Here is a 10,000-nt window from a genome sequence, read left to right as displayed (position 1 = left end):
TTAAGGCAAATTTTGCTCCTAATTTGCTACTTTTGAAGACAAATGAAGGTCTATCCGGATTTCCACGCTTGTCATTCATCTTATATATGTAGTAAGGATCTCTCTTGTCACAGTATTGTTTGTAGGTTGCCACTGCTTCGAAGTTGTGTCCATACGGCTGCTTCTCCCTTTTGATCTTCTGTTTCTGATTCGAGATCCACTTCTTGTCTCCAAACGACTTAGCTGTCTTCTTCACTTCCTCCCACAGTTTTGCCTAATGTCCAGGAGAATGGCTCTGCTTTTCACCTGCGAGGGCTTCATGTCTGGATTTTCTCGAAAGATTCTCTCTACCTTTTCTTTCTGTCTTTGTGACGGTGGGACTACAGCACGTGTGAGGTCCAAAATGGTAAACTCTGACACTATTCTTCCTCGGAACAACATATTTTCTAGCCGGACAGGGAACATGGTGTGCATGTGTTTCACATATGCAACATTTCAATCGTACATCTTTTCCCTTCTCAAACTGTGTAGAATTGATGACAACATATTCACTTTGATATTTACAGTATAATTTTTCACATCTGTGGGATCCTTGACAGTCTGAGTAACGCAGATCCCCATGACCTTTCCAGAATGATCTGCTGTCTCTCTTCCATTTCCTGCCATCCTTTAAAAGATTGTGCTTATTATTGGAAGTTGGTGCAGTGGTATTTAAGTCGTAGATGTTAAAACCGTCTATCCTACCTTGAGGAATACGATTTACTATATCGATATCAACCCCTTCCCAAGTATTAGGCATTATCTTCCTCTGGCGCTGAACCGTGCACAACTCTTGACCTCCCTCAGGACATTCTGATTCACTGATATATTCACTCTCATCCTCGTAGGCACTACAGTGTAATAGTGTTAGTGTTAGGTTTTTTGCCACCTTCCATGTAAAAATTGTCACAAAAAAACATTGGATCAGTTTTTGCTCCTGGGCACCCGAGCTCGAATCATGTTAATCGACCTCAAGATCCTATGCGCTCCAAATAACGAGCTCCATTCCTTTCGAGGACGTGTGGTTATCTGGGGGGGTTGACGTTTGTCATTCAGCATTATCACCGTATTCGACCTCGATGCGTTTCTAATTTTTCCCGCGTTCCTCATTTATCTAGTAGTATCTGTTCATGTTTTCAACCCTATTTATTAAGTTCATTAATATTGCCCGCCATTCGTAAAAAAATTCCGATCTTCATAATGCTTCCGAATTGTCGAAATGGTTTCGTTGGTTCGGAATGGTTCCGAAGCTCGCAATTATACACTTTTCGTGTTCATGGTTCCGAAATTTTGTAATGCTTCGTAATGGTCAGGAATTTTTGATGTCTAGGGGGGGGGATTGGGAGCCGGCACAATGAGGCGAGAGCCTCATTTTAAGGTGACTATTAAAGGAAATAAGATATGTAAAGACGTAGTATGGTAAAAAAATTCAATTTTTTGTGTTCATTGGATTTCAAGACTTCATTAACTAAACACTGAGTCACCCTAGTTTTAAGCCGTAACGGGAATTTTTCTATTTAAAATTAATGGTCCACCATGACTAATTTTAAAATTTTTTATTGAGGATGGAATGACATCAATTAATGACCCACTAGTTCAAGAATGCAATGCGTTTGTACGCCACTGATTAATAGCGATGTTTGAAGTGACGTTACCCATTGTTAATATGCCAACCAGAACCTAAATGGCTGTTAAGCCAAGGATCTCTTTTGTTCCATGGTTGGCAAATTTGAATATCAATAGAAATGTGAAGTCAATGCTTGTGAACAAGAAATAGCGCTTTATGCAGCATGGGACTTTCGAGCTTTCAGACTGTTTTGCATACATAATAAATAATGTAGATGCCTTACCATGGTAACAACCTGCAGAGCACATTCTCAAAAATGGACACTTTCGTGGTAGCACTTATTTGTGCTCAAGTTTTAGCTTCAAGGCAAAAACTGCATAACCATGGCCATGCCATTCGTATGTTACAAAAGATAACAAACCAAGCCATTCACATCTGGTATATTTGAATTCTGAGTGAGTTGTTGTTTCGTTCTTCACCGTCATTATCACCATGCTCATTTGTTATCATTGGGAAGAATGCGACCAATCGACTGTTTTGGTGTATACTAAAATGTAACATGAGGAATGAAGAAAACAATAAAACAAAACAATCAAACGAAAAGTATTGATGCCTTCAAATGTACAACGAGCTTATAAATCAGGTACAACGTCTTTGTATCTGGAATGCTTATTCAAGTGCATTTAGGTACATCCTGTCTCCTTCGATTACAATGTGGTAAAGTGTAGCATATCAAGGTTACCAGGTTACCGATAATTAAAAAAACAAACTGATTTAAATAAAGATTATTTTTTAAATTTATATTTTTGGTGTTTGGGTTTATATTTGTGTTACACTACTATGCAAATAAAATTTACATAACAGTTAAATACATGATGGAAATGGTATATCTACAACACCCCAGAATTCTGGTTTAAGCTCCTTCCCGATTACTGAGCCCTTCTTTGCATTTCTTAAGTTCATTCATACAGCCAAGACAAGTAAAGTGCATAACAAATGCCACGAAGCAAACTGTTGAATTTTTCGGTTTAAAGGAGCTTTCAAAGAATGCTAAATGACGCAAAACGTCTCAATTTGCTGCTTGTCACCTTCAAGTCGTTTCCTTTTATTCACATAACTGTTTTTTATTTCAGGATGCATTTGCAAACTTTTTCTAAATTCCTAAGAAGCCCCTCCACATAAAGGACCCTCCACTTGTTCGATTCCCTCTACCGTGAGTTTTGAAACTCCAGCTCATGAGCTTCTGATTCAATACAAAAAAAAAAAAACCACACCAAACTGGCCGCTAGCTCTCAGTTTAGGGACTATCTAACCTGTTTTTTCGAGTGATGCTAAATCCGAGGTTGAATTAGAACATCCCCCCCTATTATTTTGAGTATTCGAGCTTGATAACCATCCAACCGAGCTCGTTATTTTGAGCGCGATTGATAATCGAGCTGGAATAGGATCTTGAGGTCGATTAACGTGATTCCAGCTCGGTTGCCCAGGAGCAAAAACTCATCCAAAACATTTACCACAGACACTTCTCGGGACAGAAATTCGGTTCATATGTAAACATTTTCGTATGAAGGAAAAATTATTTTCTGCTGGCATAACGAGTTTCACAACTCCTTTATGCTCTTGCACGTAATTGATTTTACACTCCCAATCAGACTACACCAAAGCACTCCTGTTTGTACTTCTCCAAGGCAGAGTTATCCCCAAGTCAAGTCCCCAGTGCGTAGCTCACCAAGACACAAAAAGACTATTAATTATAATAATTCATATTTGCAAAGGGATGTGTCTCCACCGTCCACTCCAAAAAAGGCACCAGTGTCAGTTCTACCACAGCACACCAGCACACCAAAAGGTGACGATGAACAAGCATCATTTGCAGGTAACAATGCACAACCTATTGGGGACTTGTCAGAAATTAGCTGGGGTAGAGGGGAGGTGGAAAAAAGAGGAAGGTCACAGTTTTCATTTTACATGTATATGGAAATCATGACATTCAATTAATTTTTGATTGATAATGCCCAAAGGCACTTGAATGTAACTGCACAGGGTAACTGTTTCTTTTTTTAGAGTGGTTATTCCTTTCTTTCCTCTACATCACTACATCACTACATTCCTGGCGTGCATTCACAGGAAAAAGTTTGGATTCCCAGTGTTGGGATAAAATAGGGGTTTTATTGGGAATTTATTGGGTTTTGATTGTGAATTCACAAAATTGGGAAAGTGCTACCAAACCCATTTTAAGGTCAAAGAAATCCCATTAAAATCCCAATATTGGGATAAAGATGACCCATAATTTTCCCATTCTTGGGTTTACCAACAACCCAATTATTTCCCCCAACTGGGATTCTGCTGTCCCAATAATTTCCGAATCCTGGGATTCTGCTCCCTCAATAATTTCCCAATCCTGGGATTCTGCTGTCCCAATAATTTCTCAATCCTGGGATTCTGCTGTCCCAATAATTTCCCAATCCTGGGATTCTGCTGTCCCAATAATTTCCAAAACCTGGGATTCTGCTGTCCCAATAATTTTTCAAAATTGAGATTCTGTTGTCCCAATGATTTCTCAAAACTGGGATTGTTCTGTCCCAATATTTCCACAATTATGGGATTTTCCTGTTACAGTTTTTCCATAAATTGGAGATTTTCCGTCCCATTATTTTCACAAGAATGGTAATTATTTCCCCCAGTATTTTGAAAACAATGTATCAATCATTTGATTTAATATACGCTATTATTTCCTCAAAAAGAAGAATTACGTCTCAGTATTTTCCAAAAATAGTATGTATTTATTATTTACTCCTGTACATATTTTAACATGTTTTACATAATCAACAATTTCAACAATCATGCACTAAAGGGAAACTGAGTACCTTCATGCTACAGATAAAGCCTCTGCAAGTTAATTAATGTCAACTCAAAACAAGGTGAAACAAACTTTAAAAAAAGTTAGTATCTTTGAACAAATAACATGAATCCTTGTGCAGATTCAACAAAGAAACCTTACACTGGTCAATTCCTGTGAACAGCAAGGACAGGTGACATTTTAAAGTGAAACATATTAGTTTTCCTCTAGTATCTGTGATACTTTGAGTGCTGTCAGGCTCTTGGACGGAACCTCAAACCTCCGTTTCAACATTTTAACAAGCTCCTCCCTTTCTGGAATTTTTCCAGTTACTGCCTTTACTATCACCATTGCTGACTTTTTGGTTATCTTGTTTACAGAAGCAGGTTCAGCTAACAATGATTCCTCACAGGCTTCATCTGGCTCATTTCCTGACAAATCATTGTCTAAGTTTAATATCACAGTATCAGTGGAGCTTAGTTCATCTTCATCCTAAATACACAAAGTAGCCTTTATTAAATGACCTTGCTTATAATGACAGATTTGCCAGATAATTATCCCAACATCATGCAACGTACAAGGATTCAGACCTACTTCAATAATGTGTTTGGTGTCTATGCTGACTGATAATGGAGAGGGTATATAAGAACTTTGACATCTTTGATTGTAATCAAGGTTGTGTAGAAAACAAAGTGCTAAGCAGGCCAATTAACATAATAATGTAATACTCAGCAGGCAGTTTTGTTGGAACTCAGTGCAGAATCTGTTAAATTAAGAGGGATACGAAGACGCCAAATTACTGTTTATTTGCATCTGTCGAAATGAAAAGGAACAAACAAGAAATGGAAAAACTACTAAGAAATTTGTTTACACTGGAAAATACAGCGTCCTGGAGAATAAGGATGACTTGTGCATTTACTGTGGAAAAAAAGGCTATCTAAAATACTACTACCTAGGCATCAGCACAAAAGTGAAGAATTGGTTTAAAAGTGTTGATATGTGTAGAAAAATGTTGTCCCATTGGAACGCACGTGATAACTGGCTTGGTTGCCAAAACAGCAATCCAGAAAAATGTGAATTCTGGGATGGCGAGCGATGGATTGAACTGCAGTGGTTCTGGGACCCTAACAGCACTTGGACTTTGCCATCACTTTGTCATCATTGTGGATTACCAGTTTCATCCGATCAGTTAATCAATTCTCCCAATGGCATAGATGGAAGTAAAGATGTAGAATGCCCAAACTGCTTTGAAATCTTTGAACACCGTATTAAAGTCACCAATGGATCTCCTTTGAATTTGGCCCTAGTGGGACACTGGGATGGATGGCAACCATTTGGGACAAGTTATAGAGGGTGTGGATCACTAGAAGTTAGCATTGCAAACATGACCAAAAATGACAGGAACCATGTAGAAGAGGTATATGTGGTTGGCTTTATTCCTTGCTATCAGGTTCCCAACCTACCTGAAGCTCTTGACCCATTTTTACAGCCATTACTGCAGGACATATCTAAAGGGTTTATTGATGGTTTCAAGATTTTCAGCTATCCAAGGGAGATAGAGGTAGAAGGCTATCAAACTAGTGAAGAGGAGACAGTACGTGTGCTACTTCTGTGCTGGACAGCAGATCACCCAGGACAGTGCGAATGTGGCAAGTTCTTGAACCAAGGAAAGTCTGGATGCAGGAGATGTAAAATGGTTGGTAAACTACTTGAGAATAGCACAAACACACATGTGTATTATGGAGAAAACCGTTACCACTTTAGATATCCTTGGGAAGAGAGATCTATTGAATCTTCTGTTGAGGACATGTTTGACATAGACCGTGAAACAAGAGTTAGCATTCGCAAAGCAATGTCATCTACCAAAGGCTTCACTGGAACGAGCATACTACATAAATACCTTTACCCACTGTATGGTTTTGACATCCTGAAGCACCTGGTATTTGATGTTTTTCACACTGTCTGCCTTAATGTTGTGAAAAATCAGTTAGAGAGAATTCTAGAGCTGAAACTCCTCGATCCATCATACTTAGATGATCAAGTTGAGAATTTCCCATGGACACAAGAGCTTAAAGCTGGAAGAATTCCTCGATCACTTGCACAATGTAAAGGAGTACATGTAGGACAGTGGAAAGCCGAAGGACTGCAGAAGTTTTCCTTTCCTATGGCTGACTGTATATTTATAGGCAAACTAGGTGACAGGCATGAATTGGAAATCCAATCACTTGTTTCCAGACTTACAGAACTCCACTTTTATAGTGGCCGAACATCATGGGATGATAACATGATTGAACTGCACAGAAAGTTAGCGTGGCGGCTCAACATTCAGATTGAAGAAATTCAGGGATTGCACATGTGCACGATATCAGTGCATAATTTGATTCACATACTTGAAGACATAATCAATTTTTCTTCCCCTGACAACTATTGGTGTGCGGTATATGAGAGGGCTGTAAAACAATACGTTAAAAAGTCAAATAACTGCAAAGGGATTGAAGCAACATTTGCTCAGTCAGAGTCCAGGCGGGAATTTTTGAAACCACTGCAAGCTTCTGATCAGAGGAAGGCTGGAAAAGTTGACTTGGCAATGGTAAATTAAAATAAATGTTTTTTTACATGTGGCCCTCCATAGGAAAAGGTGGGCTTAAGCGGATTATTCACAAAGTATCTAAATGTAGTGTTTGAAACACATTTCAAATTCATTTCAAACTGTTTCAACTGCATATCAAATTGGTTATGAACAGAAAATGTTTTAAACAGAAGAAACACTTGATAACATGAAGAGCACCTTGAAACGCCAATGTGGTAACCCCCGTTTCCTATCCGAGGACCACATAGTTCAGCAAAAACGAGCTGTGCCCTGGCATTTGAATGTTTAAAAATCATGGATATTTGATATAATGTCAGTGGAAACATTGCACACACAAAGATGTAGATAGTAGCTTGTAACTAACAAGAAACCTGACTTCCAGCTTAATGTTCCCAACCATGCATTGGAATAAAAATTAAGGTCTGTTGATCTTTTCGGAGAGAAAATTGTTTGATAACATTTTTAATTAATGTATACCTGGTCATCATTGCAAATGTATGTCAAATTTTATAGCTTGAATATATTGCTGTATACATTTTTTTTGCATTTTGTAGCACTGAATTTAACCCCCTTAAGAATGTTGCAGAGCTATCCATGGTATTCCAAAATTCATTAACAGTACACGGTAGAAGTTCAAAATTTAATATCTTACAACCGACCGTAATACATTTAACCACTGGCAGAAGACATTTGTTGATGATTATATAAAGTTGCCACTTCAGAACATATCAATTTTACAAATTTCACTAATCTGTTTTGTGTTCTCAGGGATTTGCCAGTTCAGCTGAAATCGCCCACATGCAATCAGAAAAGGAACCTCAAACTCAACGACAATTTCTACTGGGTGCAATGTCAAAGGTCAAATCACTGTCACTGAATGAGAGTCAAAATTGCAGACACACTAGATATTTCTGCGAGAGAGGTGCCTGCAGTTGTCTTTGTTTCAAGTAAGGCCTTCCTGTCTGACGTAGGATATCAGGGATCAGTTGTCTACAAAGGAGAGAATGTTATAGCAGACATCAATGGCCATGAGACGGTTTTACTGATATGCAACTTTTTGTCTATCAGATGTGAAGGAACAGAACATGCAACACTGTTGACAGTTGGGCCAAGTTACCCTCCTCTTACTACAGAGGACGGAAGTCAAGCAAGTGATTTCTGGAGTGGATTTATTAAAGTCAAGGCTGAACCAGGTTCTGAGAAGTTGTTATTCCCACTTGACTGTGTCAAGAGAAAGGTTATACTCTACAACTGTGATGATGGTGTAAATTCTGTTGTTGACTACCAGAGGCAAGCAAGACAGCTGCCATACACCATCATTGTTCCAGTTTATATTGAGTGCGGCGATATGCTGTCTATTCAAGGAGAACATTTGCATGATATTTGGTTTGGCCATGTCCAAAGTATTGACCACTGTCAAAGAACAGTTGATGTATTTTTCTTTGTTGAAAGTAGCAGGCACAAGAATCTGTATGTTAGGGAGACACAAGGGAGACATGGTAGAAACACTGTTTCTTGGCACTCTGTCATTGGAATTGCAAGTGGGGAGTGGATTTCTCACACACAGTGGAGAAAGAAGGAATGAACACAGTGTTTTCTGGACTTAATGCAATGACATTAGGTTACCAGATCCTCATATATGGTGTATGGCTATTTAGTTATGGACATCTTTAAGTTTGAAAATAACTTATCAAGAGGATCTTTGTGTCTCATTAGTAGTGACTGTCATGACAGTATCATGAGCATGTGAAATGTGATAATGAGCCATTCACAAAACAAATTCCATAGACCTCATCTTTTGGGGTACATGTATATCCTTATATCACTAGTCCCAGTTCTTGCTTTTTACTGCTTAAACACATGCCATAATGAAACATTTATATAATACAATGCATAATACAAGTCAACATCACATGTGTCTGATTTTTTTTTACTTCTAGTTTTCTTTTCACTCTAATACTGCACCTCTAATACCCTTGTAGCAATAGCTTCATATATCAAATAACTGCAGCCGGTTAGCAGCTGTTTCAAATCGAAGATTTGGGAAATAATGTCCTCATACATAACTCATAGGAAAACTGGAATTAGTTTTTAACTTTCCCAATCTTTTTTCAAAACAGTAACTTTGACCTTTTCCAGAATTAAAAATTCCCGCTTTTGTTGCCCAAACTTTTTGCTTAGTAAGAGAGCTATGTCCCAATTCTCTCTCAGATTTGGGTAAATCCGATATTTTCCAAAATCGTTTTCCCAATATTTTCCCATTTCTGGAAAATTATGTCCCAAATACAAATAAATATGGGAAAAAGTTGAATGGTATTAAGATTTTCCAACATTTTCCCAAAATAGCAATTTTTGCTTTTTTTCATCACAAAAAATTCCCAATTTTTTGTCCAATATTTTCCCAGAGAAGGAAAATCATGTTCCATTTATTTCCCAGAATTGGGTAAAATCCCATATTTTTCCCAAAGTTGAGTTCTGAAAAGATAATTTATTTTTTTTCCCAAAAAAATCCCTAATTGTGAAGTAAAAGGTGGTATAAGGTTCCAAATTTTTCCCAAATTTGGGAAATTGTTTCCCAGTTTTATCCCAATATTTTCCCAAATTTGGGAAAATTTACAGAAATTTCCCAATTTGGGAATCCAAAATTTTTCCTGTGATTGGTTCTAGTTATCAGCTTACAGTTAGCATTCATTTTGTTCTGTTTTGCTTTCTTTTTCACATTGCAGTGGCACAACTTTTTTCAGTGTTTCAAACTTTGCGCTACTGCCTTAAGGCCGGTTTACACTGTGTGACTTGTCGGCCCGAATTTTTTCAAAGCCACCGCCAAAAATTGTGCCAACAAGTCGCACTGTGTAAACCGGCCTTTCCCTTGGGATGGTCAATTTATTTTCATCACTTATCTGTAAATGTCCACCTCCTCTCCCCCCCCCCCCCCTGCTAATTTCTGACAATTCCCTTAGCTTATGGAGTTATTAACATAGCTTTA

General features: G+C 38.1%; 1 pseudogene; it reads left to right on the top strand.

Annotated features, from left to right (window-relative positions):
- The first annotated feature begins 1,372 nt into the window (after nt 1–1,372).
- LOC138035971 (uncharacterized) lies at nt 1,373–8,599 on the top strand (annotated as a pseudogene).
- Nucleotides 8,600–10,000: the final 1,401 nt, after the last annotated feature.

This window comes from Montipora capricornis, unplaced genomic scaffold (assembly GCF_036669925.1).
Source record: "Montipora capricornis isolate CH-2021 unplaced genomic scaffold, ASM3666992v2 scaffold_440, whole genome shotgun sequence".
Classification (NCBI taxonomy): domain Eukaryota; kingdom Metazoa; phylum Cnidaria; class Anthozoa; order Scleractinia; family Acroporidae; genus Montipora; species Montipora capricornis.
This window is presented reverse-complemented; position numbering and strand designations above follow the sequence as displayed.